The sequence below is a fragment of the Emydura macquarii genome, unplaced genomic scaffold (assembly GCF_026122565.2).
Source record: "Emydura macquarii macquarii isolate MOO-44397 ecotype Brisbane River unplaced genomic scaffold, CSIRO-AGI_Emac_v2 contig_3470, whole genome shotgun sequence".
NCBI lineage: Eukaryota > Metazoa > Chordata > Testudines > Chelidae > Emydura > Emydura macquarii.
In genome coordinates this window covers 7,410,880-7,436,290 of record NW_027133607.1, presented here as the reverse complement: position 1 = coordinate 7,436,290, position 25,411 = coordinate 7,410,880, and the positions used below count along the sequence as shown (strand labels likewise).

The following is a 25,411-nucleotide window of genomic DNA, read 5'->3' as shown; positions in this document are numbered from 1 at the left end:
TAACTCGGGTTGCCCAGCTGAGCCGCATGTTTCTGAAGTTCACCCATCTCTAGCTCGAGGTGGTATGGGAATCTGTGCTCCGAGGAGCAAGGCTGCTGGCGTAGGGTGAGTTGGCTGTTCAGGAAGGAACTGTCCTACGTCCCACACAGGGAGAGCAGACTACATGAAAGAGCAGCTGTAGCTCAGACAGCTGAAATGCAGCACGAGCCGGGCCCCGTCCTGCGCCTGACAAAACAAACACAAGTCCCCGTGGGTCACACTAAGCCGCAAAGCAGGGTTATTCCGCACCCGGTACATGGGGCTCATCCACTCTGGTGCATCCCAGTCAGAGCACAGGAACAGCTCTTTCGTACAGGGTCGACGTAAGAAGGGCTGACGGGGTTATCACGCCTGGTGTGTCTCAGCCATTTTTGGTTCATGACCTAAATTATTGCCTTGCAACTTGCTGTGTCCCACGGTCCTTTGCAACTGAAAAGGGGTAGGTGAACTGGGTTGAGGGGAAGAATCAGGGAGGTTTTGGGTGCTGGATAGAAAGCAGCCAATGCTTTGGTGAAGGGGTTATGCTGGCTGGTGGGGTGGGCTAGAAGGGGCTGGGACTGCTCTGGGCCAGGGCAGAGGTTGCACTCCTTTCTTCAGTTTTCAGGCACCGGCTGGTCCCTGTTGAGCTTTTTGCTGCTGGTCTAGCCCAGCTCCCTGCCAGTGCAGGGTGTTCTCTACCGTGCATGCTGCTACAGGTGTGCAGACCAGGAAATAGGGTCAGAGACTGGGAAACAGTAGATCTTTGGCACTGACTCCCTGTGTGGCCTTGGCCAGGTCACATAACCTCTTTGCTCCTCAGCGTCCCCGCTGCAAATAGAGATAATGAGACTTAATTTCCTACCACTAAGAATGAAAAGTACCATCTATATACATGTTACTATTACGAGTACGTCTCACTTGGCTGGAGAGAGGGGAAAACACACACACTCCTACAGAGTTACAGACTCAAACACATATAAGGGACAGAAGAAAAGATCTAATTAGTGCCAACCACATCAATGTTTACGCTGCCCCTTTAAGCTGGTTACAGGGTTTATTTTTTTTTAATTTGTTGGAAATCTGATTTAAAACTAGAGGCTATGAACAAGCTCTTTTAATTTCATGCAAGAACAGCCTCCCTTGGCAAACGGCATTTGATCTCCATGGTGAAACGGAGCACGGTAACTGGTCAACAGATCGCACTGCTAGTGCAGAGAGGATTAGTTATCAAATCCAACAGGCTGGCATGCAGCATCTGTATTTACCAAAACCGAAGAAGCACACGCCGAGCCCTTTTCAGGAAGCATTACAAACACTTCTATACATTCATTATCATTTTTTAAAACCATCAGGTGAATTTTCTTCTTTAAGCGGAAAGTAAATTCTAGCCTTTAAGAAAATAGCGAGAAATGGACACTGAGCAGGGCTCTGGAGTCTTTGCACAAGCACCTCAATCCTGTCACTCAACCCCCCTATTCAGGAGATTCGGGACTTGTCTACACGGGAAAATGACCAGCATGGCTATAGCAGACTAAGTGTTTGGTATTGTAGTTTATTCTGCTGTAGCTATGCTGGTCAATTTCCCGGTATAGACAAACCTCCTGTAGCCATGGAGAGGGTGAGGCAAATGTATAGTCAGGGCTTAGAATGATTCTATGAAAGTGGGCAAGAGACAGAAATCAAAGAGCAGGAAGAAACGATGAATGTTCAGCGTGGTGAAAGGTTAATGATTGCACGCCCTACAGTTCCATGGCCACTAGAAATAAGGCGCATATTTTTAACAGTGAGGGCAATTAACCACTGGTACAACTTCCAAAGGGTTGTGGCAGATTCTCCATCACGTCAAGACTTTAAATCCAGATTGAATATCCTTTTAAAACATATATCACAGGTCACACAGAAGTTACAGGCTTGCTGCAGAAATTATTGGGTGAGAGTCTCTGGCCTGGGCTATGCAGGACGTCAGACCAGATGATGATAATGGTCCTTTCTGGCCTTCGTGTCTATGAATATCTGGAAAAGGGGATGAGCAGTGAGGTGGTAAAATCTGCAGCTGATGCAAAATGACTTAGATTAGTCAGGAGCGAAGAAGGCTGCGTGTCGCTCCAGGGAGACCCAACCCAGAATGGCCACCCACAGCCCTTCCACAGAATGCTTGCAGCAAAGTCCTTTAGCCAGCCTACAGAGTAATGGGATCTCTTCCGTTTCTGCCCAACGCTCGTACTGATTGTTCAGGGACCAGACATGGCATCAGGCGTTGGTGTCGCTGGGAGGTGGAGGGAGGGGTGGGTCCGAGAGCAGCCGAGCGGCAGCATTAATCACCTGTGGTAGGAAACAGACGACATGGATTCAGATTTAACATCCAGGAGGACGGATGGTCTTGGGGTTAAAGCACGAGGCAAGGATCTGTGTCTATTCTTGGCCTTGTCACTGACTGACTGCTTTTGAGGCTGGGTGAGTCACGTCACCTCGCTGTGCCTCAGTTTCCCCATCAGTAATATATGGATAATACCTACCTACCCTGTGCTGCCCACTGGGCACGTCTAATGGAAAAGCAATTAATACCAGGGTGAGGATTTGTCCCCCTCTAGTGGTTGGACAATGTAAACAGATCTAGGAGTCTGTTACCGTCTTCGAGCCAACACATGTGATGTGCATGTACATTGTACACAGACATTGTACAGGAGAGATTCATTGTGCAAACAGTTTTCCCATCCTGAAAAGTCTGAGAGTTTGAAAAATGTTCTCATTCCCAATCAGGACAAAAAAAAAACCCACACGATTTGGGTCAATCAAAACGTTTTGCTTCAATAACTTTGAAATGTTTCTCTTTCGGCCTTTATTTTCCTTGTTTTAGGGCTTGTCTACACTCACCTCGGAGATTCGGCGGCAGTCGACGGGAGTTATGCAAACTACACAAAAAACTTGTATAACTCCCGTCGACTTTTGTGCTTCTGTTCTGCACGCTGTCTTCACTGCACTGCGCCACTTGAAAAGGTGGTCTTAATACGTCGATTTCTGGATCAACTGAGCGGGTCTTCACTGACCACTCAGTCGATCCAGATAAGTCGATCTGACGACGGCGAATTTGCTGCTGTCAGTGAAGACATAACCTTAGTCTAATCAGCTTAAGTCTTGAAATGAAAAAAGTCATTTCATACCAGAATACCAGAATTTTTCCTTTCAGAAGTGTCAAAATGTTTCATTTAAACTATTTCAAAACTTTTTTTTTTTTTTTTTAATTTTCAAGCTGGGAGACTCATCGAAACAGACCCTGCCTTGCAAAGATTCAGTTTTGACGAAACAGCATTATTCCACCAAAAACGTTTCATGGAAAAATTCCCAACCAGCTCCACATGCATGATAAGGAGCCAGGAAACCACTATTCAGTAGGATAATCTCATTGCTAGCAGAATCAAGTGTAAAACCAGCTTTTTCCCCTCCTTTAAGGTTTATTTACATTTTACAGTCAGTGGAGGGGAGACAAAACTTGCAAATGAAAATGCTGAGGATTCCCTGGGTACCGGAAGGGCTGGCAAGTGAATGTGTGTTTGTATTGTATAGGATACTCCTTTCATTTCATCATTATCCAGCACACGGCTGCCTCATGTGCCAAGCAGGTAGGACAAAACCTCTCACCAGGGGCTAACTAGCTCACAGCATGGCCTTTTACCAAGATCCCAGTGGATTACTGGGACACACAGAGCATCCTGCTGCAGCACAGCTAGATAGAGCAGAGGCCCAGCAGTGAAGAGATTAATATAGAATAGCCTGAAAGTGGCACCCTTTTCCTTGCCTTCCACACGCAGGGATTCCCCAAGGAGACAAATAGCACAGACTGATTGCTTTGCCAGTCAGTCTGGAGACTCAGAGCATTTTACCATCTCTTCTGAAAGTTGTTTTTTTGGAGCTGCTTGCTCCATGAGCTCATTTTATTCTCCCAGACACTGTTACACTCCAGGAAGGGATATTATTTGCAATTCAATGCATAAGGGACCAGAGTAATTGCAGAACAGAATGGTCCTTGCTTACAATTTCTGCAGCAATTTTGCCTGCCCTGGTTTTGTAATAGAATAAAGTCCTGCGTTTGTTGGGGTTGATTTTCACCCACTTACAGTTGGTCACACCAGTAGGCAAACGTTTCCTCTTTTCTTTTCAAATAATGCAAAGAAGGAAAACAAAACCAAGGAAACGCCATGCAGAAAACTGCCTCACAGTTAAGCATGCACACACAAATCAAGCTTTAACTCTATGCATTTACACATATGCATTTCAATACTGTCCTCTTTAAGTATGCACTCATATGTCTCTCAAGTAATATAATGCAATGCAATATTAAACATGCAGACATTGCATGTTGTAGTATTGTGTAAACACAAATCAGCTGTATAAGAACACACAGAAAAAGGGTCTTGTACTGTAGATTATAGATGCATTACTGTCCAATAGAAAAAAGGCAAAGGAATTACAACAGGTATATATTCGCCCATATATTCCCACCCCCGAAACGGCTATAGACTCACTCTTTTCCCTTCACCCACCACGGAAAGGCAACCATTTCTGGGGAGGCACACAGCATCTGCCAATGTCACAGTGCTCTGTACCCAACAGTTTAGGACAGGAATAAAACATGAATATAGAGAGGGGAATATAATTACCTAAACTGCTGCTTAGCCACGCCATTGGGGCATTCATGACTAATACCCCAAGTAGCTATTCTGTGTTCTGCAAACCCAGAAGGGATCTCCGGTTGTGTCCTATTTTATCAGATTGCTGTGCATGTCCTATTTTTATTCAAAAATTAAGAAACAAAATCCCACTCGGAGTTTCAGGCCCAAAATAATCTTACCAACACATCCTCCTAACTCTGAAGGCTGAGCTGCAGCTATAGATCAGGTGAATGAAAGTCACAGGGTCAGGTTAAGTACATGGCTGCATGGATCTTACTAAGGGTTAATGGATTTGCTCACCAGAGCTAGAAAATATGACTCAAGTGCACCTCAAAGGCTCAGAAACAAGAAGGCCAATAAAAAGAACCCAAAATCTATTTTAAAAAACCGCAATTTTTAAGGTAATCCCATGATCATTAGGAGCCAGACTCATGACTGGTAAATGCTTGAGGTTGTCAGTACCGGGTACTAGCATGTACAGCAGAAGCCTTGCTGCCCAAATGGTTAACCACGCCGAGTGTGGGAGATCTTCCATATAAATATGGAAGACGGCATGGGAGGCGAACAACAGAACGGGGTGGAATGTGAAAGGAAGAGCAAGAGGACGGAAGATGCTGATTTGCAAACAAAGAAGAGCGAAAAATAAGAACAGGAGAGAGAAACCAGCTCTCGAAAAGGAGAAAATGGAGAGAGATGGAGGGATGTGTCAGAGAATGGAGGGAGGGAAGAAATGGAAGAAAGGAATTGGTAAGAGGCGGCACCCGTGTCTTCTGGGTTAGCGCAGGGAGTCAGACTTGATCAGTTAGAGTCAGAGAAGAAACGGGGCTCTCTCAAGATCGGAGAAATTTGAGTCAGTTGCAGAGCCGGGGAAGCTGTTCCAGAGGGTAAAGAGATCTGCTGCCCATTGCGGACAGAGAGAGGGTGAAGGCAAGTATCATGATGGCGCCATGAACTCATCAGTCTGGAAAATCACCTCACTTAGCCTTGGCAAAGGTCATCATTTAACCCTTAGCAAGCTGGTGAGAATTGCCACGTTGCAGCTGCTCATGACCAAACTTTGAGGTGGGGCGGACGGGGACAGGCCAATAAAAATGCTCATATCAAGCTGCCAAATGGGAACTACTCTGACTGGGTACAATTCAGACTGTTTATAGCAGCGGTCCCCAATTTTTACCCGCACCCCCCTTTATCCCTCTCCGCACCCCACACCCCCCAGCTGGGGCTGGGAGCAGGGCCATGGTTGGGGCTGGGGCTAGGGTCAGGGCCGCGGTTGGGAGCCTGTGGTCAGGTCTAGGGGCCCCAGCAGGCCCTGGCAGCGAGGGCCACAACAAGGGGCCAAGCCAGGGCCCTGAGCTAGGAGGCCGAGGTGGGGGCCAGGTGCCGCGACCGGGGGTCGAGGCTGAGCCAGGGGCTGGGCGCCAAGGCCGAGGCCCATGGCCGAGCTGGGAGCCGAGGGTGGAGGCCGTGGCCAGGCCCAGCCCAGAGCTCGAGGCAGAGCAGGGCTGGGTGGTGCCCCCCAAACATTCCTCCAGCCCCCCTTTTAGCCCCACAGTTTGAGGACCTCTGGTCTATATGGACCCTGACCCTGCAGTCCTTGTTAACACGAGCAGGCTCCAGTGCTGAGCTCAGTGCGGCAGGGGATGGGGCTGAGCATGGGCGAATCACACCCCGTCGGCCTCTTCCAGCCCTGGCTTGTGCAGGACAACGAACCACACACACGGTCTGCAGCTCACCCTGCCGTTTCTTGGCCTGCACGTGCGATGATGATGGTGATGATGAGATAATGTTATGGTCCATTGAGACGACAGCATCAGGGAGTTCTGCCTGCCTCGGCAGGGCAGGACAGACCGGTAAAAAGGTCCCTGTAGGCTCTGAACGGTGATCATCTCCTGCCCTTGTTGTCATTAGCACACCCAGCTCCCACCCACCTGCCCAGACACCTCTGCACGGGGCAGCCACCCTTCCTTTTCCCCAGGCACAGCGGGTGGGGTTACACTGAGCACAAAACTCATCAATGCCCAGGGCTCACCGCGCGGCCATAAGACGCAGCCGACCGAGGAGGAGAGAGAACCCCCCCCCCTCTGTCAGCGCTCACGCTAAGGGCCTGGCTGACCCGCGCTAACCGAGGGGAGCCCAGCGTGGAGATCATCACACAGGCCGTGCGGGAGGCAGCCCCGCGAGAAAGGCACGTCGTACTCACTTGCACGCCAGCAGAGGAGAGCCCAGTTCATCCCTCCGCCAGGCACACTGGCCTCTTCCTGCTCTCAGCACAGGCGCGGGGGCTGACTCAGCCTGCTCTCCCAGCCCCCGCTGCAGCTCCTTTGCCCATCACTGGAAGGACACAAGGCAGGCCTGGACTCCGGTGACCTAGCGGCTGGCGAGAACCAGAGAGAGAGACTTTCCTGCCCCTGAGGCTGCAGGGACACGATGCGGGATGGCGGAGAATTTGCTCCACGGACACGTAACCTGTTCGACTACTTACCTGGCCCTCTTCGCTGTAGAGTCCGAGCCCATCACCATCTTTAACAGATTTAGCCTCACAGCCCCCACGGGAGGTTAGGGCCAGGCTCTTTTCCCTCTCCCCAAAGGGTGAACTGAACCAGAGCGGCTCGGTGACTTGCCCAAGGTCAGACAGGAAGTCAGTGGCAGAGCAAAGACTTGAACCTGAATTCTTAGGCTAGTACCCTAACCACTGGACCATCCTTCCTCTCCAGGCTCCCTCACGGGGGACGATAGAAGCCCCCTGCCCTCCTGTTTCTATACGCACCGGGATTGCAGCTGCTTGCGCTCACCACCGGCAGCTATGTTTTTATTTAAAGGAGGCATGTGCTGGTTTGACAAGTCCCTGCCCGCGGCTCCCTGTTCACGAAGATCGCACCGTATATCAAACGCCTTCCCCCTCGAGCGGCAGAGGCTGCCCAGGCCCGTACGTGTCACCGGTTGGAGAGAAATTATAGCTTCCAAGTCAGCTTACGAGGGGGTGGAGGGAGATCACTGGGTAGCTCCTGGCCTTTTTCCCCCGCAGCCACCCCCCTCATGTTGCTTGGAAAGCACATTTGTCTTTCCTTCTCGCTGTCAAACTACACATTACAGGAGCACCCACATCCCCTTCTGCCTGTCTCCCAGACCTAGCCGGCGGGCAGGAGGGAGGGGACCAATTACTGGGCCTTTAACTCTGGAAACTGCACCGTCCTGCAACGGAGCCTTAACTCGGTCTGACGCGAACAGGCCCGAAGCCCTGGACCTAGAACCCACCGCAGAGATGAAGGGATCAGTCCCACACGCAGGCAGATGGGGCTGTGGGGGTCTAAACTTCTCATTACCTGCTTCCAGAGATCCTGCTCTCCCCCATCATGAGCCACAGATATTTGTTTTTAGACCCAGAGGCAGAGGCGAAGACGACTTTAATCCACCGTTACACCACCTCAAGCCTGGAACTCTCCAGACAGCATCTCAGTCCCAATCTAAAGTCTCGCAGCTTCGGCTGTCTCTGGCCCCAAGGGGCTGTCCTGGCAGCATCATCGAGAGTAGCCTGGTTACACCCCTTTTTCCCTGGGCACATCTCCTATGTAGGGGTTTGGAGGGGAGTGATGGAGGAGCCACTAAGGAAGGCCAATTTCCTGTAGCATTCCCCTATGTGGAGGAAACCCCCACTGGCCAGCATAGCTGGCTTTAAGACTCCTCTGCGCCTCTGGAGAAAAACAAAGCAGCTTTAAACAGGGACCCGACGCTTTTTAAATAGGACCATCCTGGCCCCTCTGAGAGTCTCATCGGCAGCCGGTTGGCTGCTAATCAGTCCAGCAAGGCCTTCTCCCTGGATGCCGCACGGCCATTGGCTCAGCTCAGTGGTACCCACCTCTGAGTAGGAAAAGAGGGTTTCTAATCCTGAGGTGAACAGCTTTCGCCCTCCTTCTCCTTGGCCAGTCAGGCCAGGCTGACAGGAATTGGCCCAATCCATGTTCAAGACTCGGTGTAGACAGGATGCTAAATTAGCAGAGGTGGCTTTGCATCCCCTTTCCCAGCACATCCCCAGACCCTGCTCTGGAACGGCTCCATCAGTGAGACTGTGCCGGATCCTGCTTTCATCAAAACCAAAGGGAGTTTTGCGACTGATGGTAGAGGCGGCGTGCTCAGCCCAAGAGTGAATGTTTATCTCACTGGAGCATCACTTCCAAGGTAGAGGGCTGGCGAGAAAGTGGTGCACAGACCTGGAATTCTACACATTTGGAGGAGAAGGATTGTTTGAGAATTCAGTTAACTCTTATCCTTCCCCACGCTCATCCTCCCCATGCTACCAGATTCCAGCCCAAAATGCCCAAATGCTTTTATTATATTATGATAGCACCTAGAGGCCACAAGCTCAGTGTGCTAGTGCTAGGTGCTATACAAACATACCACAAAAAGAGTGTCCTGCCCTCAACAGCTCACTAAACATCACAAAAATAGCCAGTCTCACAGCATTTCTAGCTCACGTCTGCAAACCCAAGAGGTTCAGAGAGTTGGAATAAGGTTCAGAGAAGCAGCTCAACACTGGGAAGCTGACGTCCAGGTTGAACCACTGGAACTTTTTAGTTGTGATATTGAACTCCATAAAGGGAGGCTGTGTTTCCTAGCGGCTGGAGCAAGGGAGATAGAACTCCTGGGTTTTATTTTCCACCTCCACAGAACCAAGATTTCACACCTCGACAGCAAAACCTCAAACCTCAACAGCAAAACCTGAACAGCTGAGCGGGCAGATCCAGAATGACACTAGTCATGGTCTCCACATGTAGGAGGGAAATGCCCCAGCTTTGGGTGGGTTCTTCTGCTGAGATGCAGCATGGAAAAAACAGTTTGGCTGCTCAGACTCAACCGTAATATCCAGCTCCTGGTATCTTAAGTATGATTCTGATGTAAAATTATTTAATTATATTAGCATCGTCTCTAACAGCCATATGCCTGGGCCAGAACCCCACTGTGCTCGGTGCTACTTATCTAACGCATTTAGGGCTTGGTGCTACTCATGTCCCATTACCTGCCACGATGCTGGATCAAGCCAACTCAGAGCAATGACCACATCTTTATTAGAGAGAGACAGTTTGCCTGACCAGTTTGTCCCTAGACTATGAACAGAGATGGGCCCCAGGCCAAGTTCAGAGCTGGTTTGGGATTCAGATTTCCCCAACATTAGTGAACATTAGTGGGATTCTAGCTGGGCCCCATTTCTAGCGTGGAGTTAAGTAGTTGAGTCCACATCCTCCACTGGTGCATCTCCATTGACGTCAATGGACCTCGGCTGAGTTTCACCAGGTGAAGATCTGGCCCATGGAGTTTGAAAGCCTCTGAGCAACTCATCCCTGACCTGTTTCCACAGCTCATCCTCTAGGTCACTCAGCAGCGACGCCATAAACTCCTCCATCCCCCTGCCACAGCTCACGGTTTGCTCCAACTCCCACGAGGCCCCTTGCTGCTTGAGAACTATTCTCAATGACTCCAAGATCTCTCTCTTGAGTGGTAACAGACAATTTAGATTCCATCATTTTATATGTATAGTTGGGATTATGTTTTCCAAAGTGCATTTCTTTGCATTGATCAACATTGAATTTCATCTCCCATTTTGTTGCCCAGTCACCCAGTTTTTTGAGATCCCTTTGTAACACTTTACAGTCTGCTGTGAACTTCACTATCTTGAGTGTTTTTCTATCATCTGCAAATTTTGCCATCTCACTGTTTACCCCCCATCTAGATCATTTATTAATATGTTGAATAGTATTATTCCCAGTACAGACCTCTGGGGGACACACTATTTACCTTTCTCCATTCTGAAAAATGACCATTTATTCCTACCCTTTGTTTCCTAACTTTTAAACAGTTTCTGATCCATAAGAGAACTTTCTCTCTTATCCCATGAGAGCTTACTATTCTTAAGAGCCTTTGGTGATGGACCTTGTCAAAGGCTTCCTGAAAATCTAGGTACACTAAGTATCCAACTCAGCCATTCTGCAATACACTGCCACCTCCCTGTCCCCTACCGGGCTGTGTAGCACACTCAGCAAGCAAAGATCATGGCCATGGGCTGAGAAAGGAAAGCAGCAAGCGCGAGGTTCAGCATTTTAATATAGAATCATAGAGTTGGAAGGGACCTCAGGAGGTCATCTAGTCCAACCCCCTGCTCAGAGCAGGACTAACCTCACCTAAATAATCCCAGCCAGGGTTTTGTCAAGCCGCAGCTTAAAAACTTCTAAAGATGGAGATTCCACCACCTCCCTAGGTAACCCATTCCAATGCTTCACCACCCTCCTAGTGAAAAACTTTTTCCTAATGTCCAACCTAGACGTCCCCCACTGCAACTTGAGACCGTTGCTCCTTGTTCTGTCATCTGCCACCACTGAGAACAGCCTAGCTCCATCCTCCCTGGAACCCCCTTTCAGGTAGTCAAAGGCTGCTATCAAATCCCCCCTCATTCTTCTCTTCTGCAGACTAAACAAGCCCAGTTCCCTCAGCCTCTCCTCATAAGTCATGTGCTCCAGCCCCCCAATCATTTTCGTTGCCCTCCGCTGGACTTTCTCCAATTTGTCCACATCCTTTCTGTAGTGGGGGGCCCAAAACTGGACACAGTACTCCACATAAGACCTCACCAGTGCCGAATAGAGGGGAATAATCACGTCCCTCGCTCTGCTGGCAATGTTCCTACTAATGCAGCCCAATATGCCGTTAGCCTTCTTGGCAATAAGGTCACACTGCTGACTCATATCCAGCTTCTTGTCCACTGTAACCCCCAGGTCCTTTTCTGGTCACTGGGAAGGGATGAGACAGTCAAGAAGCCGCACCTGGATGGTGAGTGCCGGCCTGCTAGAAAGACAGCCCACAGCACCCACTGGGGTGGGGGTGAAGTAACTGGACTCAGTTGCGTGTGCTCCACACCTAGACTAAAGGAGACGCCCTACCATGGATAGATTCGTGACAGGCTACGCTAGCTCAGGGGGAAGAGAGCGGCCTTCTAAACCGCCATCCCCACTCCCAGCAGAACCACGCTCTTCTTTGGTCATCCGCCTCCCCCTTCAAGTCCTGAGCTGCCTCCAGCTTGCAAGAGATGAGGGGAATGACAGCACAAGGTGGCAGAGCTTGTGCATAAGCGCAGGTCCTACTGCGGGCGGTTAAAGACTTGCAGCTCTGTGGACACACACACTGGGCCAATTTCCTCCTTGGTGTATCTATGTTAAATTAGACAGGATGTGTTTAGCTCTATCAGTTCCCAAGCCATGCAGACAGCATCCATCCCAGTCACCGGTGATACCCTTCTAGTTAAACCTCTCTCTCTCTTTTTTACACTCCTGCTTCAAATACACTTTTATTCACATGCGCCGGAGCCGTCAGTTCCCTGAGCTAAAGAAAAATCTTTTAACGGCCAGCATTGTAGGGCCCATGATACACGTTTGAACCTTCTCCATTCCATCCAACAGTGGGCAGTGGTGCACACGACTCACTGCAGTAAATAAAGTGCTGTTATTTATGTGTTGATCACCGGACACGCCTTTGGGGACTGATTCTCCGCTGCCGTGTGCACAGGTCACTTACACCTGTAAAAAAATGAGTGCAAAGCGGGTGGAAACTGCTATCCAACCAGAACCGTTGTGTTTTACACCCTCGTTGCACAGGGGCAAGTGACCCAGCCAGGATCAAAGCAGACCGTTAGAGGTTGCAAGCCAGTCAGTGCTCAAGAAACTTCAAACACACCAGTGAGCTGTCCACACCTTTCAATCGCCACCACAGGAATAGGCCCGGCTGCTGGCAGAATCAGAGGTGCCAAGAGCAAATGGGCCTCGTGAGCCGAATGACCTCCAGGTGAACCTGCTAAAAGAGCATCGATCATCGAGAGCAGCTGACAGGGGAGTAATTTTCCCCTGCTGTTGCCTGCGGGGTGGTTAAGCAGAGGACATTAGTCTCCTGGGCTGCTAATCTGGGCCCCTTTTGCTCCTGTATCAGGGCAGAGCTCCACCAGACCATGTCTGCCAATTGCTTCAAAACCTTCAGGGTGCCTAGGGTGCTGTCTGGGGTTCCCTGCCTGGTGTCCCCCACTGCTTTCCTCCTTTTCACTTCTGGAACCCTTTTCTCCCCTTTTCTCCCTCCCTTTCAGTTGAGCTCTGGTTCCCTGGGGCCCTTCCCCATGGCTTGAGAAGTAGGCCATTCTCTCAGGTCTGGCGGTACCCACCTCCCCAACCAAAGAGTTTGGCCCCTTTTCAAACCCCTCTCCAGGCAGAGTTCCACCAGACAGCCCCCGCGGACTCCGAGACGCCGGCGCAGTTCACTGCTCGGCGTCCGTCCGTCCGTCCCCCCCCGGCAATTTGGTTGCTTGTTTGATCCTGACCGGGCCCTTTCGACTCCAGTCCTTCTCTTCCGTTGCTCTCCTTCTCCAGCTGAGGGATGGGGCCCTTAGACTTTCTTCAGCATGGCTTCCAGGGCCAAACCCGTTCCCTTCCCCTGCAGTTAAACAGCCCTGCCCCTTTCACCAAAGCTCAAGTCACTTGGAACACTTTTCTCTTAAATGCAACAATGTGGAAGGCACCTGGGCCCGGGCAGGCAGAGAGAAAATGCTTTGAGATTAAAAAATAAATAAAGAGGCCTCAGCAAAGAGCAAGACCACAAAACAAATGAGATTAAACCAGATCAGAAAGAACGCAGACCTCCCCCACAGCAACCCCTTTTAAGCCCCTCGGGATAATGCAGAACACATTTCCTCTGGGCTAGCTGAACGGCTTCCAGGAGCTAGAGGGAAAAATCTCTGCTGTGATCTATCACAAGGCTAGCAGGATACGACAGCGTGACGGGACTGGGGAGTTGGGCTGAAATTGCACAGTGCCCCGGTCACACATCCCACTTCAATTACTAGCACTGTTTGACAACGACAGCAGCTGCGTTAGAGAGGAGGGCATGTGGCAGATGTTAGATGGTTTGAAACGGAGCGATGAAATGCAACAAGACCGACGATGATTCCAAGACCAAATGGTAACAATTACAGAGGACACGTTAAACGAACGGGTGGAAATAATTATCTGCTTAGTCTAGAGGAAAATGGGACCCACAGTAACCAAACTAGATACAAGCTGTGGACCTAATCCTGCAAGAGGCTTAGCGCCTCCTGCCAGGTACCTAGCATCCCTCAACACCCACTGGAGTTCAATGACAAAGCACCTTGGGTCGTGAAAATAAGAAGGGCAGAAGTCTCAGATCAGAAGAAAGGGAGGATAAGAAGTTATTTAGACAGGGGACTGCTCAACAGCTCATCACTTGTGCGGTAAGAAAGTTCATTTAATACACACACCTTTGAAAATGACAGTGGGACACACCTCTTGATCCAAACAATCTAGTAAACCCCAGCTGAATCAGTGGTGGAACATTGCCAGCACCCACCGGGGCTGGATCCCAGCAAAGTCAATTAGAGCCCCAACGGCCTCCCAAGGACACTCTGACTAGACAACAGCCCAGGAGTACTGGTGTCCATCCTGACCAGAAGTCAGACCAAATGAAAGACACCTGGTAATGTCAAGGGACACTATCCGGTTAAAATGAGTTACACACATATTATAGGCAGAGCTGCCAGCAACACCCATAGATTTAGTTGCCCACCACTCTACCCGATAAGCCCCTGGTTTAGACCTCCTAGAACTTGGCTAAAATGTTACCTGTTAGCTGAAATTCAGGACAAATGGCTCAGCCATTTCTGAGAACAAGGTTAGGGAAGGAAAAAAACCAAAAAACAAAAAACCACCAAAAACAAACAAAAACTCCCCCGGATTTTCCACTCAATGAGAAAGGGGCACCGAAAAGTCCTTCGCTCACTCAGTGCACGCCTTGAAGATGGGAGTGAGGGATTTAATTCGTCTGAATACAATCCCCCCAAACTGGCCAGGACACTGGAACTAACATCCCTGCTCTTATTAAAAATAAATGCCGTGGGATCTTTAATGACCATGGGCTTCTGTCTTGGTGAGATGATAGCAACCCCAGCCCACTAACACCTGGCTGGGATGGATGCTGGTTGAACCCCGGCTCAGAGAAAGAGCATCTACTAGGGAAGCATCAGCACCATTTCCTGCATGCATCACGTAGGCGTTTTTTGGAGCTTCCCAGCCAAGCTCTGACCAGGCCCAGCCCAGTTTAGAAGCTCTGACGGGGAAACAGTACAAAGCTTCACGGCTTCAGGCTACTGAGCCTTATTGTCAGCTCGTGAGGCTCTTCAGTGATGTGATCCTTATACCCGAGAGGTTAATGAGAGATTTCCTTTTAATATTTCCGCAAAACGCAGGGGATTGTCTGAGTACAGTGGGAAGCTTCTCATGTCTTGAGTAAGGGACCTGGCTGCATCAGATCCTTCTGCACCCGTTTTTGTTCAACTGACCAAAAGAGAGCAAGGCTAAATAGCTCCATAAAGTGTATTGGCGTTGCAGTCACGGATCAGGGCCCCGCTGCGCTTGGTGCTGTACTCACACAGAATCAACGGATGGCCCTGCTTCAGAGCGTTCACAGCCCGAGTAAAACCTGGAAGGCAAAAAGGCTCTGCAGTGCAATATATCCCAACCGCAGGCCCTGTCCTCTGCTGCCTTGCACAACCATTTCCACATGGGCTGAGGGAGTGCAAAGGGGGAGGGGCGAGGAGGAGTGATCTCGTCTTAACTTATCAGAATTCCTACAGCTGAAGGGAGCCATGGAGCTGAGCAGATTCCTGGCATAGCTGCGAACACTCAACATGTCTCGGAGATGGAGCAGGCTCCTCGCCGTGCACACCTGCAGCCTGAATGCCTGACGGGAGCATTTAAAGGTAACAGTAAAAACAGAAATGATTCATGTACAGATGGTGACCTTGGCAGCGATGGCTGGAAGTACATTACCCAGCAGACTGACACGCCGACGATGCTCCCTTGGGTGAACGCTCTCCTGAGAGAAGAAATGGAAACCCCAGGGCTGATATTTAACATGAAAAGTCACTGGGAATCTACGACGGGGGGCGGGGGGCGGGGGGCAGTCAGAATACAGCCTTTCCGCCGCCCGGGATGCAACCACTTTGACTCACACGGTCAGAACTGACTAAAGGCCTTGATAGAAAGAAGAAGAGCAAAATCACAGAAGATAGGGCTGCAGAAGGCACCTGCCTCAGTTGTCTAAAATGCCTGAATGGAGTAAGAATTTCCTCTCTATTAACTTCTTTGCTGATGACCCTTTTTTGCCACCACTTAGGTGGCTTGTGTTTGCCCTTTTCACTGTGTGAAGAACTGGTCAGCCCACCTCAAAGAGGCTACTGCTGAATGAGAAGGGCAACAAGAATGGCCAAGAGCATGAACAAACTCATTGGAAGAGAGATTGAAAAGACTGGGGTTGCAACCTTAGAAAGGAGATGAATAAAAAGGGACATGATAAAAATTCATAAAATAATGATTGGGATAGAGAAGGTAGAAGGGGAACCAGAAGTTCTCACTGTATTGTACACGTAAACAAGAGGACATTCAGTGAAATTAAAAGGTAGTAAATTCAAAAACGACAAAAGGACATGCTTTTCACAAAATGTGTAATTAGCCTGTGGAACTCACTGCCACTGGACATCACTGAGGCCAAGAATTTAGCAAGCTTCAGAAAGGGACACGGCTATGGATATCAAGAACATTCAGAGTTACCAAAACTAATGATAGCAGATGTTTTGAAGAAGGTATGTTAAATCTCATATTTCAGGGTGTAAGCCCATTTCTAACTATTAGAGATACGGATGAGATCTAAGGGGGGGGAAGCTTATCCCACAGTTGTGCACTGAAGGGTTCTTACACCTTTCTCTGAAGCAACTGAGACTGGCCACGGTCACAAAACAGGACACTAGACAGGAGGTACCTCAGGTCTGAACCAGTCCAGTAATTCATCTACAATTCCCAGAATATGGAATGGATTGTGTGGCTTCCTACAGAGAGCTCTTATGAAGACCAAAAAAATCCCAGGGGAAAGTGGACTCAGGAACCTTAGCAAAAAACTTGCAAAGAACCTGGGGTGAGTTTTGAATTTAAATCCCAGCAAATTTCACATGATTTCAGATTTCACAACGAATATTTTCCACAGCCCACAGCTGTTCTCCTCCTTAGAAATATGTCATGAGCCAAGAAGAATCACAAACAAAGGTAAGCACAAACAAATGAACAAACTACAAATGGGCCTGAGCTAAAAAATTTGGATCCAGGTCTGAGGTTATCCAAAGTCTGGGCATTTTGATCAAGGTTTTTGAGTCAGGCCCATCTCAGAATCATAGAATATTAGGGTTGGAAGGAAACTTAGGAGATCATCTAGTCCAGTCCCCTGCTCAAAGCAGGACCAACCCCAGCTAAATCATCCCAGCCAGGGCTTTGTCAAGCTGGGCCTTAAAAACCTCCAAAGACAGAGATTCCACCACCTCCCTAGATAACCCATTCCAGTGCTTCAACACCCTCCTAGTGACAAAGTTTTTCCTAATATCCAGCCTCGACCTCCCCCACTGCAACTCGAGACCATTGCTCCTTGTTCTGTCATCTGCCACCACTGAGAACAGCCTAGCTCCATCCTCCCTGGAACCCCCTTCAGGTAATTGAAGGCTGCTATCAAATCCCCCCTCATTCTTCTCTTCTGCAGACTAAACAAGCCTAGTTCCCTCAGCCTCTCCACATAAGTCATGTGCTCCAGTGCCCTAGTCATTTTCATTGCTCTCTGCTGGACTCTCTCCAGTTTGTCTGCATCCTTCCTGTAGTGGGGGGCCCAAAACTGGACACAATACTCCAAATGTGGCCTCACCAATGCCAAATAGAGGGGAATCATAATGTCCCTCAATCTGCTGTCAATGCTCCTACTAATGCAGCCCAATATGCTATTAGCCTTCTTGGCAACCAGGGCACACTGCTGACTCATATCCAGCTTCTTATCCACTGTAACCCCCAGTCCTTTTCTGCAGAACTGCTGCCTAGCCAGTCGGTCCCCAGTCCGTAGCTGTGCATGGGATTCTTCCATCCTAAGTGCAGGACTCTGCACTTGTCCTTGTTGAACCTCATCAGATTTCTTTTGGCCGAATCCTGAAATTTGTCTAGGTCACTCTGTATCCTATCCCTGCCCTCCAGCGTGTCTACCACTCCCCCCAGCTTAGTGCCATCTGCAAACTTGCTGACGGTGCAATCCACCCCATCCTCCAGATCATTAATGAAGATGTTGAACAGAACTGGTCCCAGGACCAACTCCTGGGGCACTTCGCTTTTTACCAGCTGCTAACGAGATATTGAGCCGCTGATCACTACCTGTTGAGCCCAATGATCTAGCCAGCTTTGTATCCACCTTATAGTCCATTCATCCAACCCAGACCTCTTTAACTTGCTGGCAAGAATACTGTGGGAGACCATATCAAAACCTTTGCTAAAGTCAGGATACATGATGTTCACCACTTTCCCCACATCCACAGAGCCAGTCATAGCATCATAGAAATCATCATAATAGTCTCTCACTCTTGCCTTTTCCAAAATACTTGGACAACAGAAGCGGGATTTATCAAGCACAATAACATCTCCAAAAGTTCACAGCATAAATTCAGAGATAACAACAAGACATAAAATAACCCCAGGCTTTCCCTCTCAGCAATATTTTTTTTTATTTGCACTGAATCAAAATTAGAACCACATTCTCCTGGTTCTGCAATCCATTATCCAAGTGACTGTCCTCAGAGCGCCTCGTCTTTGGCATCACAAACACTTCTAACACATATCAACTTCCATTCCCACATACCTTGCCAAGAGGAAGAAGCAAACGACAGGCAAGCACCTGTACATTTGTCAGCCCGCGCAACTGTAACGCAATTCAGAATCCTTCTTCTGGAGCGTCTCCAAACACTGGGGCATAGCTTCAAAGGAGAAGACAAAAAATACCAAACCCTTCTGGATGACATACTGAAAATCCTGCAGACTCCATGAAGACTAGGATATCAGAGAAGCAAGCCTGCTGAGCTTCTCCCTGCAAGAGAGGCAGCTGCTGCCAGTGAGGGATTGAATGCAGAGAAGGCAGATTTGCCAGCAAAGTATCAAGAAAGAGTCCATCACTGGAGCTGGGAGAACGACTGGCATGAGTCGCTTGTAACTCTATATGCCCCTTCGTGCAGTGACATATTTGTTGCCTGCTCCAAGATTTGGAGCAGCTGGTGACTGCGGGCTCGATTCTTGGCTGCATCCGGTACAGACTGGGCTCAGGAGAGGCAGAGAAGCCACAAATGAGCTGACCGTGATTCCATCATTCTCGACGCCGCTGTAACCAACACCACCGCTGCAAGTGCCCGTGTAGGTCTGTCTCTGCCAGCGAGGACAGCCAGTGCACGCTGCTCCCTGAGCACTCCTCCCACCCATAGTCTCCTATCCCAGGGGCTGAGAGGAGGGCTGGCTATGCCAGTCATGTCACCCTGGGATTCCCCTGACAACGGGGGAATCCCCAGCTGGCTGTTTCAGCTGGCTGCACTGCAAAGAGAACCAGAGCAGGGATCAGATTTTGAATCACACCAACCCAGGCCAGCGTCAAATGCAGCTCTCCATTTCATTCTCAGGTCTGCTGGGGTGGCGGGTTTGTAGACTTTGCTCATGGTTCATTCTCCCGACACAAGCATGCCTTGCACAAAAGATCCCAGTGTGTCTCCAAGCCAAGACACAAAGCTTCTGCTCCCCTTTACTTGCACCTGACTGAAGATAGCCAGTAAAGATGGCTGGGACATGGGGAAGTCTCTCTCACACCCTTGTCCCTATTACAGGTGCATACTCTACAATGCCAGGGTCAAGAAAATTGCGAGAAGCTGGGACTAGACAACAGGAGATGGATCACTCAATAATTGCCCTGTTCTGTTCATTCAGAAGCCTCTGGCACAGGCCCCTGGCAAAAGACCCGATACTGGACTAGGTGGACCATTGCTCTGACCCAACATGGCCATTCTTACGTTCAGTATGAAGGGAGAGCGGGTGTACAATTACATACTGACATGTTGCCAAGAGAAAGAAAAGCAATTCTTTTCCCTCATGAATGGGAGCAAAACAAGTAGCAATAGACTCATTCAGCATCAGGTTTGGGATAGAACAGCATAACCCTAATATTTAGATCAACAAGAAAAACTGCTGAGGGAGGTTTGGAAGCACCATCGTGGAAGATGTTCATAAAGAGACAAGACATGCATCCACCAGGAGGCCTTGGGGATGTCTTAGTCCTTCCAAAACTTCCTTCCCATATCACCATTGACAACTCCACTGTCCTGTCTCCCAGGGTTGGCGTCACCGCAAACACGTCTCTCTTTATAGCTAATCTAGTCATCTCTGCCTTTATACCATGCTCAGACTGCAGGATTGGGCATCGAGCAGTACTTTAAAAAGAAATTATAACAGGATGTAGTCTAGGGTAGTCTTATATCTCCCTTCCTTTTTATGGAGATGGGCTTTTAATTTTTAGATTACTGGGCGTTTGTTTGAGGAATGACAGAGTAAAAACTGAATGCGGACATGATTTGACCCATGATTATTATTATTGATAGTAATGGAATCAATCCTGTTAACTACACATTTGGGTAGGTTCCTTTTTTACACTTCTGGCTGCAGTTAAGAACCGGAAGTGTCCAAGTGGCAGGTGTAAGGCTGGGCTTGTGAAATTTCCAGCGTGCCTAGCTGCAGAAGATCAAGAAACCTCATGAAAGAGACTGTTCTTGTGAGGTTTTCAGGTCATCTTGCAATCTCATGAAATCTCGATAGTGTGAAAAAGCTACCCAAACTTTTGGACACCGATATCCAAGCCAAAAGCAAACTCTGAACATTTGGTTTACCCAAATGGACTAAAGCGTGGTTATTCCCCAAAACCGGAGTCTGTTCTCTTTGCTGACTTCACTAAGAACATTATGCCCCAGAAGAACTTGGGTCGGGGGAAAGGACATGACTGAGATGTTAAACAGGTTCGTTTTGAGGAAATAAACCTGCATCCCTGAAGGAAAAAAAGGGATTGAAAGCCTGTGGCTGGAGAGCGTTTGTTTGGCACACCTGCTGGTGAGACAGCCCACCTGCTCCCAGTGTGGTAAAATCATGCACTAACCTAGTCCAGGCTGCAGCTTTTTGGTAGGAAAACAAAGGATTTCAGTCTCGTGGGCTGTTAAACCAGCATCTTTCACCAACAGCAAGTCATTCTACACAATGAGCTCCCTTCCCATAAAAGGCAAAAATAACTGTTCATTTATTGAAAAGACAGTTATAGAAGCGGTGCTGCTAAAAGGGTTAAAGATGGTGCTGCTCAGGGATGGCTCTTCTATTATCTCATACCCAACCTCTTCATGCAGGCCGGGGCTCTGGCCTCTTTAATGAAGATTGACTCTCTTGGGGAGGCCACATCTGTCTAGACTTTTTATGGCCCACCTCCCATCTCGCACACCCCCACAAAGGAGCTCCGGAGCCAGGCACCATTCTGCAAGGGAAAATTCCAAGCAGTGGAGGAACAAAAAAGTTACAGCAAACTGTTGTGGTTCAGTATTATTTTCACAAAGGCATCAGGGTCCGTATGCCCTGTGTGTTACACCCAACATAAACGATAGACGAGTTTCTGAAAGTGCAGGGAAGGGGCAGGGTTTTGGAAAAGGACAAGCTGTAATTTTTTAAGTGACTCGTGATTTTGGTTGCCCTAGTTTTATAAATGGATGGTTTTTAAAAAAAAAAAAAAAAGTGTGTAGAGGAGGCACATGATTGGCCTCCCGTGGCCACGTGACAAAAAAGCAGCCATTGCCTGACATGCGGAAGGGGTGTGTGTGTGTGCCGTGAAGTGCGTGTGAGGTTACGCCGGCAGGAGCGGGGCATCTTTCCCATTGGTGACTTGTGTCTCACAAAAAACAAGCTGCCCCAACAACTTGGAGAGCAGCCCAAACAACTGCAACCCGCTGTGTTAACTAAACAAACCAAGCCCCACGGGGACAGGAGAAGCCCAAATCTGCTTATAAAAAGCTGAGGCACCTTCGAGAGCCTTGACTGGAGGTTCAACACCCCCTGAAAGTCCAGCCCTTTCAGGGCATCCCAAACCGGCCATTCAGAAGGCTCCCCAAAATCCCGAGTTACTTTTGAAAATCTCGGCCTGCAGCCTTTGCCCAAGAGGATGCTTACAGCAGGGGCACCTAAGAGACAGCCAATTGTTTCAGCTAACTAAATTAGGAGCCTGATTCTCCACTGTCAAGCACCCATTTACCCTTGTGCCGAGGCAGTGGAGAATGAACTACTGGCACAGGTGATGGTAGCACTCAGGGGTGCCCTAACTTGTGCCTCCAGACGCATTAGGCCCCTACGGGCCATCCCGCTACTGCAGAACAGCTGTTCCGTCGGAATGCCCCAGCCATGCCCCTAGTGCATGGGGTACCAACGGTGGAAAGGCCCAGAGCTCGGTCTTCTAGCTCTGCATCTGCTGGGAAGGCCTCCTCCGCAGAGCAATTCCTCACAGCTGCTTTGCAACATGTCCACAGGGTGGGCTGGCCCTTTAAGGGCTCATCCGCACCAATCCCTAGTTATCCATCTCCCAGGTGATGCATTTGAGCTGGTGGTTAGATCAGGTGACCAGACAGCACGGTGATGATAACTCAGCATGGGGCCTCCTATAAGAAGGAGGCGCACTTCTCGGGGAGAGGGAGATCAAGTGCTAAAAAGATCTCTGGGGAAAGGCTCTCTGGAGAGGCCTAATGAAGTGGGCAGCTGAGAAAGGGGGCATGCGCCAGGGCCTGATACAATGGTAGAGAGGAGTGAGACCTGCAGGGATCCGAAGAGGACTGGGGAAGAAATTTGTTCTCCCAGATAGAGGGAAAAGCCTGTGGGAGATACCTGCAATGAAGGGCAGAAGCAAAACCCTTGAGAGAGAATCATGAGCAGGTGAGGGACAGAGTGGACTGCTGTGTGTGCAGGAGAAGGCCGGGCAAGTCCAGGTTTGAGTCGAACCCTTATTTTATGTTAACAACTCAGCCCCCAGAAGGGGAGAGTAATTCAAAGGCACCGGCTGTGATGGTTTTTCCTCTCTGGAACTAGGGAATGCAGGGCAGGTGCTGACACTGAGATGGGGCCCTGTTAAACGGCCTTTTAGGGCCTTTTGCATGGCCATGAAATGAAGAGAAACTAAGTGGAAAGAAAAGGGGCATGTTCTGTTGTCAGCCAGCTGAGTGAAAGGTAGAAGAGTCAACAAACAGTGATCTGTGACGAGGAAGTGAGTTCTAAAACCTGAGTTAACTAAGATAACTGTGGTGGGAACAACAGAAAGGACGTTCGCTCTTTACACACACCATATCTCCCCCTGGTTTTGTTCCCCTGCAGAATCAAGGGCTTGCTTCTTCCAATAGAAGTGGTTAACTTAATTACTGCCTCTTAGACCTTCAGCACTCACCAAAGAAAGGAAAATACTCCCTTGACCCTAGCACTCTAACTTGTCATCAGTTTGTCTCCTTCTGCGTAGCAGGGCATGCCCCCCTCCGGTCCTTTAGCATCACAGAGACTGCTCTGACTCCACTGGTTGTGTACCCACACCAGGCCGTTTATTTACCTTCCTGCCATGAACATCTTTACAGTCCCATGCACCAACGCTGTGTCCCCAGGGCCTGAGAGGACCAGACGTCCCATCTCTGTGCGGGTGGGCTCAGCTAACCCAGCTTCTGTGCCCTTCTTATCAGTCTTGGGCTGACTGGCTAATTGGCTCTTCCGCTCACCCAGCCTGCCCCATACCTGATTAGCTAATTGACTTCAGTTACCCCCAGTCAGCCTTCTCCAGGGGAACCAACAGGTGTCTGAGTGATCACAGTGCAGGCTCCCCAGATAAAGTCACACCCTGCCAAAGTACAGCTAACACACACCACTTGCCCAGTATGCCAAGGAGACTTGTACAGGGCCCATGGTAAGATGCAGGCCCCATCTCACGTAACCGAGAGGGAAAGGGTTAAAAGTCTCATTTCCCACAAAGTAGAGAATCTTCCTCAATTGCCTAAGTTCACTGCAGCAATTGCTGGAGACCCAGCCATGAGAGGACTGTGTCTGGGCTCAGCGGAGGCCGACCGTGATGTTAGGGAAGGGGAACCAGGAACCCCAGCTGAGGGAGAGCAGTTAGAAGTCACTGGGTGAAAGCCTGGATCCTTTGAGGTCCATGACCAAACTCCCATTGACTTCAGTAGGGCCAGGATTTCACCCATTGCCTCTGCAGCGGATTGACATAAGAACTAGGCCCACCACTGAACTCCCGCCAGGAGAATCCTTTTGCCCTTGTTTTAAATCAGAGCGGCTCTCTGCGCTTGATGTGTTCTCTCGCTCTCTCCTGACCCTGGCCCATGCCAGCACCTTGCAGTATTTTAGACACACAGCACTGAGCAACCATCAGAAGGAAACTTCCCTCACAGTTCCACGAGCATTTGATAGGCGCAACGATGGCTAAGAATGAGAGTTCTTACTTCTTCTGGCTTGGTCAGCTCCTTGTAGGGAACGTTGGCCAGCTTCCTTCTGCCATGCTGCCACCTCTCCCAGAACTTGGTGAACAGGTACTTCTCCATGGCACTGGGGATCTCTTGAGGATTAACCAAGCCCTGGAAGTCCTCCGACGGGAGAGCATCGATGTACCTAGAGAGGGAGAGGGTTTGACAGTGTGTTAAGACTTGGTTTCCTTCTGCATCGACTGATCATCCTAGCACCGATCCTGCAACATTAATGCCCAAGCACAAGCCAGGGAGTGCTGCTCCTTCGTGCCAGCTCGTGTCAGAGTTTGCACTTTGGAAACAATCTGCATGGCGGACAAGATTCTGGGCTGAGTTGTTTTATAGCGATGGAGTAGTGATAATGACATCAGTCAGGCTCATGGTGCATCTGGGCCATAACTGCTTTGATTAAGCACCTCATCATGGCCAAGCTGAGATGTAGCATCACTTTGATATCCAGTGGGTCCTCTCTAGTGGATGATCTATCAAAGATTACAGGGATGGAAGAGACATATTCAGTGATCCAGTCCACCACCCTGCCAGTGCAGGATTACATGCCCTTCCCATCTCTTATGATTTCATCGAGTCCAGGGTATACCCTGATATATCAATGCTATATAATAATACCACCTAGCTTCTACATAGCACTTTACAAAGGAGGGCAGATGGGGAAACTGAGGCACAGTGAGGCAAAATGACTTACCCAAGGTCACCCAGCAGAAGACCTGGGAACAGAACCCAGGTTTCCTGAGTCCCAGTCTAGTGCTCTATCCAGTAGGCCACACTGTCTCCCCTATGCAGATTCCCATATGCAGCATAAAATAACATTTAAATACCAGGGGAGGATGTTGGCTCACTTCCAGTACATTCGAAGAATGCTCTGCGGCTTCCTGGCCCCCGAGAGTCATGAGATGCAGGCAGACATGATATGGCTCACGGTACCTTATGCAGCCATCCAGTTCTGTGCTGAAGGTTTCTTCATATTCTCTCAGCTCTTCCCGCAGGTCCCTGCCAAAGAGAGAGGAAAATCTCACCCTGCTTCAAGCTACAGGGAGGATTTCTCAATAGGTTCAACCTGGCTGGAAGTTGCATGGGGAAGTGGCACGCTCGTATCTGACCGGCACATTCAGCTGACAAAACACTGTGTGCTGTCCTGTGACGCACCCAGAGCAGCGTGGGAGGATTTAATATGCCATTAATGTGGGGGGAATCCCCACTGATAACACAAGACAAAAATTGCCCAGGCACTTACTGCACAGTAAAT

At 49.3% G+C, this 25,411-nt stretch overlaps 1 long non-coding RNA gene across 1 annotated transcript; it reads right to left on the bottom strand.

Annotated features, from left to right (window-relative positions):
- Window positions 1-1,140: 1,140 nt before the first annotated feature.
- On the bottom strand, window positions 1,141-25,141 carry LOC137144554 (uncharacterized). Its single transcript, XR_010917423.1, has 3 exons — window positions 25,090-25,141; window positions 24,127-24,292; window positions 1,141-2,340 (listed from the first exon to the last, which is right to left on the bottom strand). It is a non-coding gene; the product is annotated as an uncharacterized lncRNA (long non-coding RNA).
- Window positions 25,142-25,411: the final 270 nt, after the last annotated feature.